The sequence below is a fragment of the Thermobia domestica genome, chromosome 13 (genome assembly GCF_964235325.1).
Source record: "Thermobia domestica chromosome 13, izTheDome1.hap1.1, whole genome shotgun sequence".
Taxonomy (NCBI): Eukaryota; Metazoa; Arthropoda; class Insecta; order Zygentoma; family Lepismatidae; genus Thermobia; species Thermobia domestica.
In genome coordinates, this window is record NC_137466.1 from 198,188,192 (window position 1) to 198,211,708 (window position 23,517).

The window sequence follows — 23,517 nt, forward strand, 5'->3', positions numbered from 1 at the left end:
TCTTACAATTATTATGTTCACTTTTTGCGCGTATTTTTCACGGTCTCTGAGCGTTATACAATAGTTTCTAAGCATTGTATTCGTCTTATTGTTTATTGTTTGATATTGTAATGACACTTACTTTCCATTGTTCATATTTAGTGCAATACTATATTTCTTCGTTCCCCTCTTTTTCCGAACGAGGCATTTTATTTTAAATTTCATAGTGTACGAACCCTTTCTGAGCCCACTGTGTGTTTGTGTGTAACCTACCTTTGTTACCCTCTCCAGCCAGTGACGACGCCAGAGGGGGCAAGGGGCAAGAACCCCTGACTGCTACCCAGACTGCCCCCTCAGACTCCTACAATCTTAAAACATTTTACATATGGTATTTTATACGTTAGTATCATAACCAATCTCATTGTCAAATTGTATTATCCATGAATTTACTATGTGGTGGATTAGTGGTCAATATTTCTTCTTTGAGCGTCTGAGTATGCACGTATATTTCAGTTTTCTAATTAGCGCTCTTTCTGGTAAACTTTAGTTCTTTGATATGATTTTTAATTTCCAACAGTGAGAATAGCCAACATTGTAGATCTGATTCAACTGAAAACAGAACTCTCATTGTGCCTAGCAAACAGCGAATGATACAGAGTTGGTCGACTTTTTTTCTTCTCATTGAATCAACTTCGATTAGAAACAAAAGAAAGAAATGAAATGAAATCTTTGAGTTTTACGTCCCACTGTTATGCTGGTTAGGCTAAAGAAGACGGTGATAATGAGAAATGAATGAAATGGTGGAATGAAGAAAGTGGGAGGAAACGGGAGAACCCCGAGAAAACCCACGCACACGGCATTTGTCCACCACAAAGTTCACTTGGCGGGGGCTGGGATCGAACCCGAGACCCCAAGCACCAGAGGTGAACGCTCTACCAGAAACAAAAGAAAGTTAAAACCATTAATTGTATTATATACATTAAATGACTCGTGTGTATTTATCCAGGTTTGAAGTTTTCAGTTACACATTTTATTTTATTTAAAGCTTCTATACTTTTTTCTGAAATATTATTCTCGCCATTCAATATCCATAGGATTAGCTTATAACAGCTTCATTTGCTAGTATCAGAACTTAATTTTTGGAGGAGATAAAAAGAGTTGTACTTCCCTTACTGCAAATGATAGTAATAATAAATGCATGGAATTTAATTCATTAACTCCCAATAAAACGTATCGTCAGAATGCTAATCGCTAGTTGGTAATTGGTATGTACTAGTGTTTCCTTAGTTATTTTGCTTCAAAGCACTGACATGACGTCTACCATATTGAGTAGAAATGTACAAGGAGTTGCTGAAAAAATTCGTAGCCCAACCGAAAAGAAGTGCACGTGGAATGATGAAATTTTAGTTATTCTACATCAGAGATGGGCATTTTTGTAACCCTCACTCACACTCACCCTCAATCAATTTCCTCACACATCCTCAGCCCCAATCGACTCCCTCACACTCAAACCTTCATGTACTAAATAAACAATAAGTAAGGGTAAATATGATTCTCATTCAAGTGATTGAAATTTATATATTATAATATGCATATGTACGCATTATATCTACACGGTATATTATTTATATCCTATAATCGCAACAATGTTCTCCGATTGCCGGCATTTGCAGAAATAATAGAATGTATATATTGTTATACATTTAATTATTACAGTATAAATCAATTCCTAGTTTGATTATTGATGTAATTTGCATAAACACTTTATTATATCTCTCCTTTCTTTGAACAAATTATTTTAGGATTCCTATATATATATATATATATATATATATATATATATATATATATATATATATATATATATATATATATATATATATATATATATATAACAACCTCCTAACGTCGTGCCTTAAAAGCATGGGGATGAACAAAGTGTGACGTTCAGAAGTTGCTACTACCCATTATCCTAAAATGAGTAGGTTAACTTTAAGTGAGAGGAAATGATAACAAATTCTATGCTTCGTTTAATAAATGTATTGGTCTAAGCATGTCATGATGTCTGTGTGTGTGTTTGAGTGTGAATGTAACATAACTACTCAGATCACAAATCGTAAACGTCTAGAAATTGTATCACGATCAACACGCACATAGCTGAGGCACACATACCTGCTTTATACGATGAGTGTCTGGACTGATGGTTGAATTCCTCAGCTCTGGATCTCCTGGTCTGGATAGTTGGTGGTATGTAATCTCCAACTGACTACCAACTAAAAGCCAACCATAACAATTGGACTATGGTTTGGACGTTGAACGGAGAGTAGATCTCCCTTAATCTACTCGTGGTCGTAATGGATCGCAGACCACTGCTCGTCTGCTAATTCTCTTCCAAAGTGTCTCTGAATTCTCTGATCCACTTCTGATCTACTTCTCCAGATCCTCTCCAACAAGAGGTTTTTGTTCATGATTCCAGACACTGGAATCCGCTTCGTCGTTCATTTGTGTTTACCTCAGCTATTGGTGAAACATTGGTTTCAACCCGTATTACATCGTGACCAAATTCCCAGACTAACAATTGTTGCAGATCTGAAAGTTGTGCCACATTCAAATTGTGTAAATGTTAACAGACTAGATTTCACATTGATAACATTACAGATTTCATTTACAACTTTACAAATCAAAACAAAACAAGCAAACTGACGACTTAGCGTCTAGCCATTATTTCAGTGACAACATAACACAAATACAACCATTTACGTAAATAAACAAATACACGTGTTTGTATGACATAACATTACATTATTACTTAAATTTAATCTCTTTAATTTTAATTCCAATAAATCTTAGTTTTCCATCACCAAAATAAAATCTTAAAACCGTACATCGCTACAATATATATATATAGATATATATATATATAATAGATGGCCGTTTTGCACTGGGCTTGCGCTGGGGCTAAGTTCCCTCAATTAGGCTCGTGCTCGGGTTCACTTCTCTCAGTTGTGCTCGCGCTCATTTATTTCATTAGAGGTCGCGCTCACTTGCACTCAGGCTTACTTCCCTCAGTTGGGCTCGCACTCACTTGGGCTTGCGCTGACTTATTTTATTAGAGCTCAGGCTCGCTCTGAATTATTGAGCCCGAGCTCGGTTGAGCACGAGTGGCAAGCTTGAGAGTTTGAACACCTATGTGCTAAGCTACATTTGTCAAAAAAGTACTATTTTTAGGATTCTTGGATATCTTATGACCCGTTGCTGTTGACAAGTTTGCAGAAATGAAGAGTACGTGCCAGTAAATATCATAAGTGCTGTTCTTGCCTTAATTAATTTTTTTAGTGCAGCTGGCAAATTTCGCTTTTTTTTTTCTGGGAATAATATGTGGCTTAGCAGTATATTGTACCAAGCCTTTCATACATATAGTTAATCCGCACCTTCTAAGTCGATCAGATTACTTTTCTTTTTCCTTTGAAGCAAGAAAATTTTAATTGTTTAACTGTTTGACTTCCCTCAAGAGCAGCCTCTACTTTTAATTGTGTGTTTGAGAACATATTGTGCTACTAGAATACATCAAATATGAACATTTCTTAATTTAATTCGAATTTAAGAATAGAAAATTTGAAAGCGTGAGTTGATTATAGCCTGTATTTTGCTGAAACAACACCAATTAAAGTTAATGATAGCTCATGTAAGATGTTTGTGAATATGAAATTTACGTCATAATACCACTTTGATTCTAGAAGTTATGTATAATACTTTTGAAAATAAGCATAGTGTGGTTCTAGTTTTCGATTCATCTATATATTTCTTGAAGTATGTAAAAGCTGGTTCTTAAGCTGCATAATGTAACGGAAAATAGTACATTATATAAAATGAGATAATATAAAGGACTTCGTTAAAAGAGAAAATGCAATTGTCAATTTATGAAGCTATCGTGAAATTTAGAATGTTTCGTGTTCATTTGGAGCTAAATAGTTTTTCAGCAGCGAGATTATATGAGACTTCTCTTATCCCGAAGGCAAGAACACTGACCACTTATTCACAAGAAATCAATATGAATATAACTGTCTGGCAACATTTAGCTGTTTCGTCAGGAATGTGCTAATCTTTACTGGAATAGGAACTGATATATCCTCAATAAAAATATTGTGGCAAACAACACCAAAATTGAGTTGCGGTAAACGACACGCCATCGTTTCAGAATAGCTTTCGAAAAAAGACATTAATGAAAGGAAGGGTGTGTTTTTTTCCTTGGACTTGCCACTTCTCTCTCTCTCTCTCTCTTTTTTAGCCCATTGATATATATGAGGAAATATTTTTATTTTAAATGAACGGGATTTTAGTGATTTTACTAATTTCTCCTTCTGGCCTATTTAAGTGTCCCTTGCTTTAAAAATATTCTTATATTTAACGTAATGTTCTTTAATTTTTATTTATAAATATTAATATTACATAATACAATAGTTAAATATCGCATAGAATTTTACCACATTTTTACCACATAGAATCACATTTAAAGATCTCAAGAAGAAATCAGTAAGATTTACTTGCTAAAATTCTCGTTTATTTCAAAGAATAAATAGATTATTTCCTCAGAAATTAATGGGCTGAGAAACCATGATGGTGTTGATATTCAACACTCGTAAGTGCTACTCTTGTTTGTTGGGATTTATAAAACCTATAATTAAAATAATACATATTTCGCTAGACTTTTCTATGAATGCACAGTTTCAAACACCACTCATTAAAAAAAAAAAAAAAAAAAAAACTATGACAAAAGCTTTTCTATTTCCAGAGACGTTTGAAACAAACTCAAATGTCAAACACTCTTCAAGTGGATAAATATAACACATTACAAATAGTACAGAATGCGGTTCTTCTTCATCTTCGTTTTGCAAAGCAGATATATCTTGCATAATAAGAAATTCTGCACTTGGAATACATTTCTTATCTTTTTTTACTTGAAGCAAACACCTGTTTAATGTTGGTCTGCAGCATAAACCCAGCATACACTACCGTGAGTTTACGCATGTAAATTATACACCTAAACTAACGACGTGATTTACTCGTGTGATGTAGCTCCTACACTGTGCGTGAATTTACGCGCGTAAACTGAGGAAGGCAGTTGCTTTCCATTCTTTCTGTTGTTTCCAGAGTGGGTCGATCGAAAGCAATGATTTTAAATGTAGGTACTATCAATGTTGTGTTGTTGAGAAAAAGAATAAAGAAATAGGCATATTTGGACAAGGAAGTGGCCAATATTTACGAAGACGAGAAAGAATAATCCATCTCACATTGATTACACCAAAATTTTATGTAGATCGCAATGGCTCAGTAGCAGAGGTTTCATCTGTTGTGAGTGAGGTCTCTGGTTCGATCCCAGCTCCTGCCAAATGAGTTTTGTGGTTGACAAACACTGTGTGCGTGAGTTTCCTCGGATTGTCCCGTTTCCTCTTATTATTTCTTCATTCTACCACTTTGTTCATTGTCATCATCGCCGTCTTCTGTACCCTACACCAGTTTCCGATAACACGGACCCCCTGTTCAGTCGGAAAGTGATCTGCGGATCCCTTGAGTGCTATCTGATATTTCACATGGTATTAAAAAATATACCAATCTGAATTACCACTGACAAGAAAAATAATGCAATAAGTAATTTATTATATGGATACGTGATTGTTCCGTATTGAACGAAATTTCAATTGAAAATGCAGTAACTTTCAAGCCAGATTTTTTTTTAAGAAAAAAGAAATTAACTTGATAAACAATTAGTGGAGTCACTAATTGTTTCTCAAATGTGCAGTCACTAATATAAGGAGTGAAATTCTTTGTGATTTTCCATAATTGTATTAAAATCTGAAATAAGTTTTGTCACCACCAACCTTAGGCTTGATTTCGTTTTAAAGTTTTAATACTGCAAAGAGCAGAAAAGGTCTGCTCATGTAAGTAAGGGGTAGCTAAAGACATCAAATGTTGCAATTCCTTTTTAGACAACTCTTCATACTCACAGTGCACACACAACCAAAAGCTACAAAGTTCATTATCTTTGAAAACTTTCTCCATGAAGTTCCGGGAAAGTTCTAATAGCTGTTCGAGTTCTGCGTTATAGAGATTCATACCTTGTATGTAATTGTCTTCTAAATTAGTGAAAGTATTTCAATCCAGTCACTACCAGGCTGTGGGATAGGGAAATATTCTCGGAAACTTGCAGCTGATGCTTTCATGTATTCTACAAGTGTTTTGTGCATTTCAGCTGAGAGTTTTTCACCTTAAGAGTCAATGAAATCCTTGAGTACTGGGAATGATGAATAGTTATTGTTTTGCACTCGTACTGCAGACTCTGCTCGTATTAGTCTTAAAAGAACTTCTTACATAACTGCTGTGAGTTACATTTTATTACAACAGTTTTCAATTTTTAGGCGTCGCGGACCCCCTGGCTAGGTCCCACGGGCTCTCAGGGTTCTGCGGACCCCACTTTGAGAACCACTGCCCTACACACTATAACCGTGGAATGTAAAATTCGAGGATTTAATTTTCTTTTATTTAGAACATACAATGCAACAAGAGTAACTAACATATGTAATTTTTACACGTGTAAATATCCACTATTCAGAATTTTCCTCCTGAAGATGTATTTTGGCGGACAATCTTTGCAACAAATACTCGAAGTTTACATAGAAAAATAAAACTGTGAGTAGGCGGTTTTAGCCTTTAATCGGGGTTACTTTGCACCGGTCCAAAACAATCCCTTAGATAGGAAATTATTACTAGTGGCGCCTTCTGCCTTCTAAGTTTAGGTAAATTTTCTATTTAGGTAGATGCTGGAATGGATTTCTTGTTGGAAAATAAATTACGAAGACTGGCGGATCCAGAAAAAATAGTTTGAGAGAGGCTTCACTCAGAGTTTTTTAAAATCGCTTGACGTTTTGGGGGGTTTGAAGCTAATACGTATAGGAATTAATTACACTATTAAAAATACAAAGAAAGAAAGAAATCATGCAATTTGGGTGGGCTTCAGCCTGAAAGCCCCAAACCCCGTAAATCTTCCAATGATTACGGTTGGGATAATATTCTTGGACACATAGAGCAACCAAAGGAAATCAGTTCACGGGATTTTTTATTTCGTTCCTAAGTTGACATTTTTGTGGGAATATGCTAAACCATCAGAATGTGTTTCCTGTGACAGTAGCAGAAAATACATAATTTTCTTTACAAATATCGATAACTCATACTAAGTACTGATACCAGTACCATAATTCTAATATCAATATTTGTAGATTGCATGCAGTTTTGTGTAGGAAGTGAAATGTATAAATGTATGTCTCTGTTTTAACAATATCACCTGCCCACGAGTAGTACGCATTTCTTGGAAAAGCCGTTTGGATGAACATTCACTTTGCCGTACCCAAAGAAAACCTTTTATCTGCAGCTATAACGCCTACAGGTAATTTATGATTGGAATCCAGGCCGGGCTCCTGGGAGGGGGGCAGTGAAAGATTTCTCCGAGAGTCTGAAGCTCCTGCAAAATGTTTTCGCCAATGGGGAAGGGCGAATGACCCTTCGTCCTGTCATGACTCAGAGATTTTTTTGAATTTAGTGCAGGAATTTAGTAGTGTAATGCATAAAAATAGTAACATCTACACACAAAAGTGATATTTGTATTCAAACTTTAAAAGAATAGGCCAAAGATTTTTCCACATAAGAAATATATAACAATCTCGTGAGCAATACTAGTTCACCCAAGTCTTAGATCTCAAACAGAGCAAGAGGCATTTTGTATGATATATTCTTAGTATCGAAAACCAACATTAAACCTTAATCAATAAATTCCAACACTTTGCATTACATTATACTTGACTAGCCAGAGCACGTGTCTTTGGAGCATGGGATTCCGGGTTTGAATCTTGGTGGGAGATTATTGAAAAGTTTCAACGCAAAATGGTAGCTTAGATTCCACCTTAAACCATAGGTCGACATCTCGTATAGCTTCGGTGCTGAAAGGGACGCTAAATTCCAAGCCAACGAAATATGCAATTTACATCTTGATATTTTAAACCAATTCTCTGGTTTAATCTGTTAGTTTTCCTCTTCCCATGATCTTGTCTTATTCTGAAATTCTACTCTCTACTAATCTTTAGCATTGTATTCTCAGTTTCAGAACAAAGTTGGTACAATACGAACAGTTGCAGTACAAAAATAAAATGAAATAAAATAAACATATCTTTCCAAGGAAATTTCTAAGCTGAGTGGAAAGAAATGTTTGGAAACTGAAACATTACACATTTATTTTACAAAACTAAGTTTCAGAATATTTGGGCATCGTAGTTTTTCGGTCATTCCAAAGATTGGAAAGATAATAAGACATACTGAATCCCAATTCAAAATTGCGGCGCGGACAAAATCCAAGAGGACAAAAACCAAGAGGACAAAATCCAAGCTAAATTCTGGCAAGGCGGACAAAATCCAAGGAACAGTATCATATGAGTAGTGCCTGTAAACACCCTAATTAAATTGTACGTTTGTTTCTTTCTTCAATTGTCATGCATTCTAATGTTTTATCTGTAATTCTTCAACACTACATTACAAAAAAGGTTTCTATATGCTATCTCATGAGAATGAAAATCCAGTAAAACATGTAAGATTTTCCCAGTAAGAATGCAGATGAGCTTTAATTACTTATCACATCCATATGAAAAGTTATGTTTCAATTGTCTTCGCGAAACGTCAGTTACACTTATCAAAATAACCACACTGAGAAAAATCCATTATCCGGACAGCGGTATATTGTACAAATACAAGGATTCGTTATGTTTACTAAGGAAATCTGTACGGAGCGTACTTTATCCATATGCTACACAGGTATTGCCTTTTACCCGCTTAGATGTTACATTATGCTGCTGCAGGATATCTGACATCTAACAATCTTCTGTATATTACATACGTATACGTATGTTTCATACGTCAGCTATATATTATATACGTTCATCTGTGTGTGAGATCCTGACCGCCTATAGACACTCTTTCTTTCGCCATGGCTGACGTCATTGAACTACCGTCTTTTGCTTGCGAAACGAGGTTGTTTACAAACGGAAAAGAAGAGAGGAAGGAAACAAAAGCCTGGGTAAGTACAATAGTTAACTATTATTTTAGTTAAATATTCCATCATTTATATATTCTTTTAGTGTAACTTGCTTTAATATAGTACTAACTAAGTAATGTAGTTTATGACAATTCTTACTATTGTAACTCGTTAATGATTGAGGAGAATGGAATGGGTGAATCTGAATTTTGAGAAATCTTTGAATATCAATGTTTTGAAACATTTTACGTTTCAAGGAAGCAAAATGAATGTTATGTGTTTATTCATTCTGTTTTATATGTGACGATTTATTACTTGGTGCAGATTTACTACAGGACTGCTTAACATAATTGCTAATAAACCGTTTTCAGCGCGAAAATTTCCTTGTGTAGTGAAGATTTAGGATTTAGATTTCTGGGCTTTCGGCATCAATGGCCTTGTTACCCCATCACATATGAGGGATGACTTTCCTCGGCGAGTACACTATCCGGGGAAAGGATTGGGGAAGGAAGAAAACGGCCTGGGACCTATATGTTAGTTACCATTCCGGCATTTGCCTGCTGTGAATGAGGAAAACCCAAGGAAACCTCATTCAGGATGGCTGGACTTAAAATCTTTTGATACTTTTTCGACCGAGTTCTCCCCCGGGATCGAACCCGGAACCGTTCGCACCGAAGGCGAGAGCGCTAGCGACTACCCTACGCGGGGCCACTTGTGTAGTCTAGAAAACTCATTTTTACTAGGATATTTGCAAGATTTTTTTTTTTTTTTTTTTTGCTTTTAGTTTAACGCCCCATGATTGTACATCAATGTAAGAGAGAAGGTGACAATGAGATACATGATAATGGTGGAATCAAGAAAATGTAAGGAAACTGGAAAGTCTTAAGAATAACCACACCTACAGTGTTCACCAAAAGGCTATTTGTCGGGAGCAGGAATCGAACCAGGGACCTAACGCGTCAGAGGTAAGCGCTCTACTACAAAGCTTTCTTTTGTTTAAAGAACTTGTTTACATTGAAATATATATATTTTACGAAGATATTGACATATTTTACAGCCTCACTGAAATTAAAAAAAAAAAGTAGTCAGGGAGAGTTTACTTGTCAGATTTTTATTTTTTAATTTAATTTATTTTTATTTTTATTTATTTTTGCTTTGTTATGTTCCCTAGTTAATTAATGTTTGGGTTACTGAAAATTAAAACCTTTTTAGTATTATTGTTATATCATCACTTTGGAACCAAAAAAGTTAGATTTTTTTTCTTGTGTTTTCATATAGGAAGTTGGTAAGTTTGTGCCTTAGCATTGGTTTGGTTTCTAGAACGTAATTGAAGGTCATGTTGAGTTGAGTCTTGGCGGGTTTGAGTTCGTGAAGTGTCAGGCACTGCTTGTGCCCCTGTCTTCTGTCTGTGATGTTTCCTGGCTTTGGGCTGTGAGGTATTTATGTTGAGGAGTACCAACGCAGGCCGCGTGATATACAGGTAGCTACAACACAGCTTCAACAGCTACGAGTGCCAGGTGTCTGGATTTCATCTTTCGTTACGGCGTGACTAATGCAGTATAGTACTAGGTTCAAATTCTATGGGTGGTAAAAATGGTATATTACTTTCGTGGTGTGGTAAGAAATACAACGTAATTGTTATTAGTTTATTAGTGTTTCTTCATAGTATAGTTTCACTATTTCTAGAAGGAATCAAGTATTAACGAAGTAATGAATAAGCAAAAGCACACTTTGATTGGCGTTAACTATTTCTCATACTCCATTGAGAATGTTTTGATCCTCAGTTGCGCAAACATCCAGTGTTCTTTTTTTTTGTTTGCTTACACTGCCTTACAGATGAGCTCCCTCGTGGCTAAGTGGTTAGTGAACACGCCTTTGGCGTGGGACATCCGGGTTCGATTCCCGGCCGGGGGCCGCGGTGGCTCAGTGGTAGAAGGTTCACCTCTGGTGCTTGGGGTCCCGGGTTCGATCCCAGCCCCGCCAAGTGAACCTTGTGGTGGACAAACACCGTGTGCGTGGGTTTTCTCGGGGTTCTCCCGTTTCCTCCCACTTTCTTCATTCCACCATTTCATTCATTGCTCATCATCAGCGTCTCCTTTAGCCTAACCGGCATAACTGTGGGTCGTAAAACTCAAAGGTTTCATTTCATTTTTTCTTAATCTCTTTGGAATATTGTACTTAGGTTCACAGCGGAAGCGACGAAATAACTCGACTCATCCATTGTAGCTCTCTTCGCAACCAGTTTCCAAAATGTTGGCAATAAGTTTGCGAAACGAGAGATGACGACTCCAATGTTGGGTGAAAAGTCGCCATAAAAAATAATCGAGAAATTCATTGTCTATAAGCATTGTTTTAAAGTTGTAGAGATGTAAACTAAACAATATGTTCTACTCACTGGCGCAAATCCGGGAGGGGGGATGACGGATACATGTCCCCTCCAATCTTGGAACTGAGGGGTACTTCTCCCCAATAATCCGATTTGAAATGTGTTTTTTGGGAGAAATTTGATTATTTTTGTCCGATTGCTACAAAGGAACGTGAGATAAAATAGATGCCCCCCAGAATAAGCCTCAAATCTGCAGCCTCCCAACGCTGAAGACAACTCTAATCCTCCACAACATTGTTTTTCAACTTCATAAGTATTTTGGACATCGCCAAAAAAAGTATGGTAACGGTCTTAACCCCCCCCCCCAATGTTGAAGACAGATTTGCGCCGCTGGTTCTACTCACATCTTTGTAAATAGGGCGCAACCAATCCTTTAATTCAGGGATCATTTCAGGTTGTTTCGGGTACTTTTGTTCATATTGTGGTCAAAATAGTTCCGAAATAATTAACACTACAGTACTTACGTTAAGCAATTTTTTTGTAAAAGAAAAAGTGCAGAATAATTAAAAGAACACAAAGGACAAATATAACAAACATCTTCTTCGCCTTTATTCACGCATCTATAGCTAATCTTGTTGCTATCGGTAATGATGTATTACGTGTGTTTCTCAACGGAAACTCTGCGAACTAAAGGACATCAAGTTTGTAGTTGTTCTTCGTTAGAGGGCAAGGGTAACATAACAATGCAGGATTGTGGGGCAGTGAGTATGCTGTATTTCCAAACTTCATCAGTTGCGCTGATTAAAACAAACAAACAGAAAAAAAGAACGTAAAAACTGTTTTGAACTAATAATGCTTCTCTACAGATGAACATTTTGTTTGGAGCAAAAAGTCGCTAAATGTGTAAGTAGGTAAATCGTCATTTAAAAATCACCCAAAAAAGTCTCCAATCGGAAAAAATATTTTTTGTCGCTATCTTAGGGCGACCATACGTCCCGTTTTGACCGGGACAGTCCCGTTTTAGGGGCGTGTCCCGGCCGTCCCGTCAGTAGATGGAAAAAAGTAGTATTCGTCCCGTTTTATGTAAATGAAAGAAGTAAATAACAAACACAGTATCTTTACTCCTTTTAAAAGTATTAATAATTAATAATAACAAAGAGGCAAAAATTGAACTGAAATTCCCTATATTAAACATACTCTATAGTTCGCAGTACTGCTCGAAAGGCAGCAGAGGTTTTAGCAGTTGGTTGTGTGTTGAACAAATTTCAACGTGTCTTTCCTTTTTCATAAGTACCCGCTCTGTAACAAAGAGAGAGAGGAGGAAATCTGATATCAAGGCACTGATAAGAACAAAGGTAGATCTAAAAGTCTAGGGTTGCAAGAACCTGTCCCGTTTTTAACTGAAAATTTTATGGTCAACCTACGCTATCGTTGAGGTCGAATTCCCCTTATTTAGCGACTTTACCCAAAATTGGCAACATTGACCCCCACCGAACAAGACCCCGTTATCTTTAGCCTAGCCAGCATAATAGTGGGACGTAAAACTTAAAGATTTCATTTCGAACAACACTCCCAGAAACATATTGTAAATAGCAGTGTTCATACATAAATATGGAAATCAATTTCCCTGAATTTTCCAGGTTTTCCAGGTATTAATTTTGCAATTTCCAGGTCTAGTGGAAGAAACTAATAGTACGAGAACACATAAATTTTAAGAATACTATATTTATATATTTGAGAATGGCCACCCTTCTCCCCAATGAACGATTGCAATTAAATATTGAGTCACAAGAAAATAAATAATTAAAATAAATAAAATTTAAGTTGAAAAATATTAAGTTGAGAAACCTACTAAGGGAATTATATAATACTTTTGTTCCATACTTGAATACATTCAAAATATACAAAAATATTGGCTTGGGGAAGAAAAAAGGGCCCGCGAGATTTTAACTGATTCTTATAGTACTCGACAACAGAAATAAATTACTGAAAGAATTTTCAAAATCGGCGCAGGTAAACATGCAGAAAATCGCATTTTCATGTACCGGTTCAAAATGGGGAAGAAAAGACGACCGCGAGATTTTAATTGATTCTTGTAGTACTCGTCGAGGGAAATCGATTAGTGAAGGAATTTTCAAAATCGGCGCAGGCAAGCATGAAAAAAATCGCATTTTCATGTACCGGTTCAAAATGGGGAAGAATAAAGGGCCCGCGAGATTTTAACTGATTCTTGTAGTACTCGTCGAGAGAAATCGATTAGTGAAGGAATTTTCAAAATCGGCGCAGGCAAACATAGAGAAAATCTCATTTTCATGTTCCAGTTCAAAATGGGGAAGAAAAAAGGGCCGCAAGATTTTAACTGATTCTTGTAATACTCGACGAGAGAAATCGACTAGTGAAGGAATTGTCAAAATCGGCGCAGGCAAGCATGAAGAAAATCGCATTTTCATGTACCAGTTCAAAATGGGGAAGAAAAAAGGGCCCGCGAGATTTTAACTGATTCTTGTAGTACTCGACGAGAGAAATCGATTAGTGAAGGAATTTTCAAAATCGGCGCAGGCAAACATGGAGAAAATGGCATTTTCATGTACCGGTTCAAAATGGGGAAGGAAAAAGGTTCCGCGAGTTTGAACCGCTACGATGTATGTTCACGAATGTTCCCGTCTTCTCAAATTTAGTTAATTACTGTGACACTGAAACATGTGACACAGAGTCACATTGTGGATGACTCTGCAATCGGCAACCACTGCACATATACTCCTCCCGCCCCACAGTTTGATTATTTCGATCCATTCCTCACGTGCTAACGGCATGGTTCAACATCTGCAAGAAAGAGGTAAATGTAACGTTCAATTGGCAATAGCTTTTCACCAAATTAAGCTGCATGAAATCTGATTGCATATTTGACATACTGAGAAAATTCTAGTCCTTGGCCATATGTATCACATATCCCATCAGTTCATAAAAATTTTTAACACAAAATTACGGTCGTCCGTGTGACGTACTCCCAAAAGGCCTAATGTGTATCACCCACCTCACATTCAATGAAACCACATCCGTGTAGAATTTAGAAAGGAACTTCTTATGATGTATACAGGATGTCTCAAACGTTCCCTGACATAGGATAACTCTGTTATTATCAGAGTTACAACAAAATGTAAGAGGAAAAACATCTCGAAATATGACGTTTTCAATCTAAAGTGAACACTTTTTAAAAAAATCGGACGAGATGTTTGTGCTGTATACTCTTTATGCACCCAATTTTAAATGAAAATGCAACGTTGTCATTTACCTGGACCCACAACATAAGTGAATGAAGTTACTGTTTGAAACGGGGGCTGGCCATCGACATGTTAGCGTAAAAGACAGTAACTTCACTCACTTACGTTGTGGGTCCAGGTAAATGGCAATGTTGCATTTTCATTTCACATTGGACGCGTAGCGAGTGTACAGCGCAAACGGGTCATCCGATTTTAAAAATTCCTTCACTTTAGAATGAAAACATTATATTTGGAGACGCTTTCCAAAGTAGTATAATTTAGTTTGTTTAAATTTACAATTTAATACAAGTAGATTCGGATTTAAATGCGTAGGATTTTGTATGCATCTAACTAATGAATTCTTTATTTTCATGCTTAACTTAGTGACTTGGCTTTGGACTGCAACTGATTATTGTAACCCATTATTGCTTGAGAAGAAACAAGATATCCGAATCTTCATTTGAAGAAATCAAACGTCTATTGGAAAGCTGGGGATTACAATCATTAATTTCTACATTTCAAGGTGCGTAAATTATATATTCTGTGTTTGTTGTTAAATTACTATTACTATTATTGTTTTTAGAATCAATCAAGCACTTCATGATATTTTATGGGGATCAAGATGGGTGCCGGATAGATAAGTATTTGAGCGTCAGGCTCTTATTTCTTTTCAATGTAATATTTAATCAATGATTATTTTTCTCCCTCATTATTCCACCAAATCGTATTCCAAGATCATATATCCATTTTTGATCGATATATCCATATTTTTGATCTCTTTCATATTTCTATATTTTCGATTTTTGATATTGTTTATATTTCGATATTGCTGTATTTTTCGATATTTCGAACAAGTTTCGATAGTTTGTCAATATCGATTATCTATATCTAAATTCGGATATCCCAAAGCCCTATCGAACCCCCTCAGAAATGAAGTTTTTGGCTATGGACCTGATTAGGGATGCGCACGAGACAAGACGAGACAGAATTTTTGTTACGAAATTCGAGACGAGATAGAGCTCTTCCAATAGAAACGGATCCAGTTTTCGAGACGAGACATAACTTTCGCGGCACCTTTTCGAGAGGAGACAATCTCAATCTTTTCTCTTGCGCATCCCTACACTTGATCATGATGTATCAAAAAAAAAAAAAAAAAAAAAAAAGTTAATGAGAAATACCGGTAACATGTAAATACAATATAGGTAGCTAAAACATTTTTGTTTTCATTCTTCAGTAATGCATTGCTATTAATCTCAGGGGGCGCGGTGGCTCAGTGGTAGAGTGTTCACCTCCGGTGCTTAGGGTCCCTGGTTCGATCCCAACTCGCGCCGTGTGGACTTTGTAGTGGACAAACACCGTGCTCGTGGGTTTTCTCGGGGTTCTCCCGTTTCCTTCCACTTTCTTCATTCCACCATTTCACTCATTTCTCATTATCACCGTCTCCTTTAGCCTAACCGGCATAATCGTGGGACGTTAAACTTAAAGATTTCATTTTTTATTAATCTCTGTATTTTATAGTGTATTCTCAAGCTTAAGGTGATGTATAATTAAATTTTGAATTCAGTTAACTTATTTTGTTTCTCAGATTGTTTTTAAAATGTATGTACAAACGTTTATTTTCATTCTTGAGAGTTTAAAGTGACGTATAGTTATTAAACATAGTATTTAATATTGTACTCTTAACGTGGAAGTGATATACAGTTAACTTTTGAATTCAGTTAACATTTTTCTCTCTGAAATTGCTTTAAAAAGTATGTAAAAACGTTTTTATTTTATTTCTTGAGTGCTAAAAGTGATGCAAAGTTATTAAGCTTACTACTTTATATTGTATTCTTAACCCTAAACTGATACACAGTGCGTTTTTGAATAAATTATGTCAAGATATTTGAGTGACGAACACTGGTAGAAAATCCTGACTACTACTGGAACATTTTGATTTTAAGGTGACGACTACTGGTGCAAGGATTTTAAAATATTGTTTTTCCTCCAACGGCTACTCCTTTTTTAATTCTAACTACATGGTCATTATAGGAAGGATCAGTGAGTCTTTCCAACTATGGTACAGCTCCGACAGATTCACGATGCTCAGAGAAGAGACAAAATAGTATGTTTTCAACCTTAAAGTGAGAACCACTGGCGTTTTTACCCTGCTATGCAAAAGTAAGTGAGTACTCCAATGGGGTTCCAATGCGGTACTTAATTTCTGCGTTTTAGATATATGGAAATACATGTCTCTAAAATGTAAAGAACTGATTTTTTTTTTACTGAAAACTGCAACTCGGTAAGCCTTATGGATACCAAGGTATGGGAAAATAAACTATAGGTATGTGGGGCTTGCATACTTGACGCTACAATTCGGAAATTGAATTAAAATATGACTAACGGCTATCAAGATGTTGTCAAATAAAGGGAGGACCAACACAGTTAAGGGGTTTTCGTGTTAAATGCTAAAATTTCCGAAATCGGTCATGGAAAGTTAATAAACACCAGTAGCAATTTCATCTTAAAGTAATTAGATATCTTCATGGAGTGTTAGAACATCATGGAGTCTACCAAAATTAAATTTTAAAAGCTTTTGAAAATATAATCTGACATTTGTAAACAGTATTTGAAATATGTTTACCCAAAACTTCCAGCTAGTACATCTAACATCTGGAGAAACACTGTGAAATAAAAGCGTACGAGATCTTGAAATTTCGGAAACAATTATTGGTGGCAACAAAATTAAATAAGATGGTACTTCTATGGGTTAAATGAGTACCTCAGTACAATTTCGATCGAAAGATTAGTTCAGTCCTAGGTTTTCTTCAGGCAATTCCAAGGGTTCATCGAGCTGTGCAAAAGAATGAAAATTCGCTGTCAATATCTAAGATAGTAACCAAGATATAAGGAATTATATATTTTATGACGTAAAAATAGAGATCTTTACGGATTTGTACTTTTGGGTCTTTCCTATAAGAAAAAAATCAGAAAACTACTGTATATACATTAATAGACAATTCAGTGGGCGGGGACACTGTAGCTTAGTGGTAGGGTATTTAACTAATCTTTTTTGCAGAAACTATTGGAGTATTCACTTAACCTGTAGAGATACGATCATACTTAACTCCCTATTTAATTTTAAAATTAAATAAAAGGAAATATTTCAGTGTAGCGACCCACGATTATGCATTTTAGTCTCAGGGAGATTATGATTAAAGCAAGTGAATGTTGTTGACAGAATTGATGAAATGCAAATGTGGGAGGAAAGAGAGTACCCCCAGAAAACCCACGAATACGATGTCCACTACAAACTGACTTGACCGTGGATCGAACCAAGAACCCAATACACCAGAGGTAAGCACTCTACCACTAAGCCACCGTGCCCTCGCCCATTTAATTGTCTATTAAGTTATATACGGTTGTTTTCTGAAATTTCTTCTTCTTACAGCAAATACTCAAAAGTACAAATCCATGTGGGTCTCTATTTTTACGACGTCATAAAATGCATAATTCCTTATATCTCGCTTGCTATATTAGATATTGACAAAAAATGTTCACTTTATTTCAGAGCCCGATGAACGCTTGGAATTGTCCAAAGAAAACTTAGAGCTGAATTAACCTTTCGATCGAAATTGTACTGACGAGTCTGAGGTACTCACTTAACCCATATAAGTACCATCTTATTTAACTTTTGTTAGGATCAATAATTGTTTTCTGAAATTTCAAGATCTAATACGCTTTTATTGTATGGTGTCTCTCTAACTGCTAGATGTACTAGCTGGAAGTTTTAGGTAAATACATATTTCTAATACTCTTTACAAATGTCAAAATATATTTTACAAAGCTTTTAAAATTTAATCTTGGTAGACCTCATGATGTTCTTAAACTCCATGGAAATATCTAATTATTTTAAGATGAAATTGCTACTGATGCTTATTAACTTTACATGACCGGTTTCGGAAATTTTACCACCTAACACGAAAACCCCATAACTATATGGATCCTCCCTTTATTTGACAATATCTTGATAGTCATATTTTAATTAATTTTCTAAATTGTACTGTCTAATATGCAAGCTCCACGTACCTATGGTGTCGCTTTTTATTTCACCATATTTCGGTAACTGTTAGGCGTACCGACTTGCGGTTTCGGTAAACACACACCTCTAACGTTCTTTAAAACGTTATTAAGACATATTTTAGAATATTTAGAAATGAGAGTTCTGCGAATATCATGGTACCCGAAAACCCCCATGAGGGCGTGTGTGTAGTGTATTTAATTGAAACTACTTTTGAGGTGTTTTAAGCCCTCATAATTACGTTTCCGAAACTGCACCACCTAGTACACAAACCCCACACTTCTATGGTGTCGCTCTTTATTTTCCCATATCTCAATATCCCTAAGGCTTACCGAGTTGAGGTTTTAAGTAAACAAATGTCAGTTCCTTACATTTTAGAGACACATTTCCACATATCTAAAAAAAATACAGACATTAGGTACCCCATGGTACCCCAAACACCATTGAGGTACCCACTTACTTTTGAATAGTAATACATTTTGAGTTGTTCAGCATCAATAAACACTTCATAGTTTTTCTACGTGCAACCCAAAAGTCCATACCTGACCGAATAGATTTTGTCCATTTAATCTCAAAAATGTTAAGATACTTTGTATTGTTAAGTACAACCAAGTTAAGCACACTGAATTTAATATTTTAAATATTTTCTGATGTTTGTTTCAGGTATTTCGTGCATCAAAACAAAACCAGGATTCTGCTTGGAAGACAGTGAAAAGAAGCAGTGTAGGTTGTGGCTAAAAGTACGTCCTTTCTGAAGACAGACCCAATTGTATTTACATTCTTTTGTATGAATATATAACCCTAATAAAGATACTGTACTACAAATTATTTCTTTCCCCCATAAATTAGAATAAAATATTATCTCTGTTTAAAGAAAATGTTTGTTAGTGTTAAGTCATTTCAACTCTTTTTCTCTGTAATAAGAACATTATCCCTCGCAATATTTTTTATCTTTGTGCTATTACAATTGGATGAAGTAAAATTCTATACGAAGCACTATTATTTCAGACATGCATTAATAACTAATGTATTGTTCTGTATGTAAGGCAATGTGTATACTGAACATGTCTAGCGAAGGTGTTGTTTTATTGGGAATCCGAAGAAAGAAAGAAAAAAAAAGCTGGACTTACCAACGTATACGTGTTCGAATTCTGGACTAATCCAAATTATCCAGAGAAAACATTATATATTTCTTTGTTGCTATTTCAGATGTATCCTTTATCCAAGTCATATGAAACGCAGACTTCATACATCGCTATACTTTGTATGAACTATGTTCCGTATTTACTTGATCACTTTGTAACTTTATCTAGTGTTGACAAGGCCGCAGGTGTTAATCGAATAGTTTAGTGTATCACTCATGTCACCTTGTGACTAAGGTAGGTCCTGTCGGTATATATATGGTACTGGGTTCAATTAGCGATAAAATACATTTTTAGCATTAAACAAATGCAAAAATCTACACGAAATGAGATACCATGATCTCTGACTTACGGATAACATCAAGCAACTAATGGTACTGAGTGTGATTGAGTTTACTAGTTACTATCTGGCTAAAATGAGTGTTCCTTTAGCTATACTTCTTTTCGTGCTCTGAATTGCAAAGATTGAAATAACCGTTTTAAATTATTGTATATATATCTTCCGAGTAATTCTGAGAATCATTGCTCTTTCTTTAAGCAATGTATGAGACTGTTAAACTGATCGTTGCTTAAAATGTTGCACTAAGAAGGATGCATCCAGGAAAGTCCAAATTTGCAGAATGTCTAAAGCAGGGAAGGATAAATATGTTTAGTCGATGGCTGCACAACGCCTCCGCTGTCACCACGTTGTCACACAGCGAATATAGCGGACGTTTAAGAATATTCTGCACTTACTATTAGGTATCTGCCTGGGAACTTTGGTGCAGCTACCCAGTCTCCTTCTTGGTGTTGCATTTTTAATGGCGAGAACTGAGTAGGAATCATCTTGTGAGCGAACACGTTTTCGGCTATCAGCATACTTTTAATTATTACGACATTTAAAAAAAAACATACCTGTTAATTAAAATGTACACAGATGTTATTTCTGGAAAATTCTATTCAGGCCTCTTGTGGTTTGAGTTTGAATATAGGATTGTATATGACTGTGCATTTTGCATTATTATTGAAGTGCTGCAACTAACTGCAAACCATATGATAAATTCTTACAGTAATATATCACATATTGATTTACTCTGTATGAAAACGAAAATAGTTTAACATATGGTTAACCTTCTTTGTGCCCATAATTTTAAAATTAACGCTTGTGTCACTTTTCAACACTTGGCTTTGCAGTAGCTTTCCAACGAATTAGCAGGAAGCCCAAACTTACAGGACACCCTGCAGGTTAATACATTTCTTTGGACAGTTTCACTGCTCTAAACTAAGATTTGAAAAGTGTAGCATTGTTAATTTTATTATTATTGGCACAATGAAGATCAACCATATTTTAAGCTATTTTTGTTTCCATACAGAGAAAAACCATGTGTGACAACATTACAGTAAGAATGTATCATGCATTTCTCAGTATGTTGCAGCACTTCAATAATGGTGCACTATACGTACAATCTAGATCCTGAATATGTCCAATTCATATATTACAACAAGGCAATACGTATGCGATACAGGTAAAATCCGTATATTTCATATGGACAATCTATAAGCTACATACATCCAATCCATACATTACATATGGCCAACCTGTACGCGACATACGTATAATCTATATGCTGCATGCAGACAGTCTGTAAGCTACATATGTGCAATCTGTATGGTGCATACGGATATTCTGTATGCTGTATCGGGACAAGCTGTGTGCGACATAAGGAAAATCTGTATAATACATACGTACAATACGTATACTGTATCTAGTCGTACGTACGGGGCACAAGTACAATATAGATGCTGTCTCGGGGTTGAACGCAAGAAACACGCGTACAGAACGTATATTGCATACTTCTTGAAATTATGCTCCGTCCTGATAGTCAGTGTGTGTCGTCATTATTAACCCACATGCTACATACGATCCTGACGTCACAAAGCTAGATATCACCTCCGTATATACTTGTTACTGAAGATGACGTCATACGAATAACGTCATTGCACTTATGCAGACAGTTTGTATAATACATACTTCTTCAGCTATACGTTTGCTGCAGGATGTTATATACGGTTGTACGTTAAGTCCAGAAACTACAGGAATTACGAATGTAACCTACGTTTTTAAGTATGCCACCTACATTTTTTTTCTCAGTGCAATAACATACACATTGTTGGATTGATTGGGTGATTGGATTGGACATAAGCATCCATCCATGTGGAGTGCAATCCAAGGTATCAGGAAGGATCAAGTTCTGGCAGCCACAGTGATAGAGCAGGCAAAATTTGGCGAACCACCAAAGAAAAGGGTAAAAAAGTCAACAGTTCATTTTCAAAGAAGAATTCAGAATTTGTGCACTAGTCTAAGTGTAAGTGATTTTCTGAAAAGTGCATCACGTTGTATACATTTAGATTGAAGCGTACTTGGTATGTGATTGACGTACATTAAGTTGTAAAATTACGTATTTTCATTTTATTTATATTATACATCTAATAAGCACCTTTTTTGTAGTGTTGTATGACTTTTTTTCAAATAATATACTTTTTTGACTTGTGAGTGTATGACTTGTGTGCTTTTTTAAATAATGTAATAACGTATGTGAATGTAATAATGCAATATCTAGAAAATCGAAATATGAAAATGTATATGTTATTAATTATTTCGACAAGTGTAACTGATGTAAATACTTTGAAGGTAATGAAGTAAATTAGTTTTTATCTAAATTATATTGGATTTTCATTTTCATGAGATAGCATATAGAAGCCTTTTTTGTAATGTTGTATGATTTCTTTTATACAAAATTTAATTCAAATGTACCTATCAAGATCAAAATACGAATATGGTAATGTTAGAATGCTGAGTTTTTTCCGTTGCCTCCCACCGGAATAAATTGAAGAATTACAGATAAAACTTTAGATTACATGACAATTGAAGAAAGAAACAAATGTACAATTTAATTAGGGTGTTCACAGGCACTACTCCATGATAATGTTCCTTGGATTTTATCCGCTTGGATTTTATCCGCCTTGCCAGAATTTAGCTTGGATTTTGTCCTCTTGGATTTTGTCCGCTTGGATTTTGTCCTCTTGGATTTTGTCCTACACTCTTCAAAATTATGTGCTGTTGTATGTAAAACACTATGTAAAAATACTGTTCGTAGTATTACATGTACACTTACCAGATCTAACGATTTTTCAAGTGTTATTTGAGTTTGGGAAATAAGTAATAGACGGAGCTAAATCTGAGGAATAAGGAGAATGATGTAGGACTGAAAACGTTTTAAACCTGCTCACCCGTACATTCACAGCCTGAGTCCTCCAAATTCAATTTCGTTAAATTAGAACCTTATTTCAGTTAAACACATGCATATATGTATTTTTAATGTGTTTAGCAATATTTATTAGAGAAACAAAATAAGGTTGATTTGAAACTGTAATTAACATTTATTTCTGAACAGACTTAAACTTACACTTGTTTCATTTTTAACACTTTTCAAAACAGCAGAATTCTTTTTTACTTAAGAGTTAAATTCTTTGCATGTTATGTGAAAGTTAATTTTTACCATTAGTTCAGATTTGAGTACATTTTCAGATATATAGTTTCTTGCGTGAGTCCAAGCATTTCCCACCATACTAAACACTCTTTCACAAAATGCATTCCTTTCAGGTACTAATAATACAAATGCTAAATTAAACAA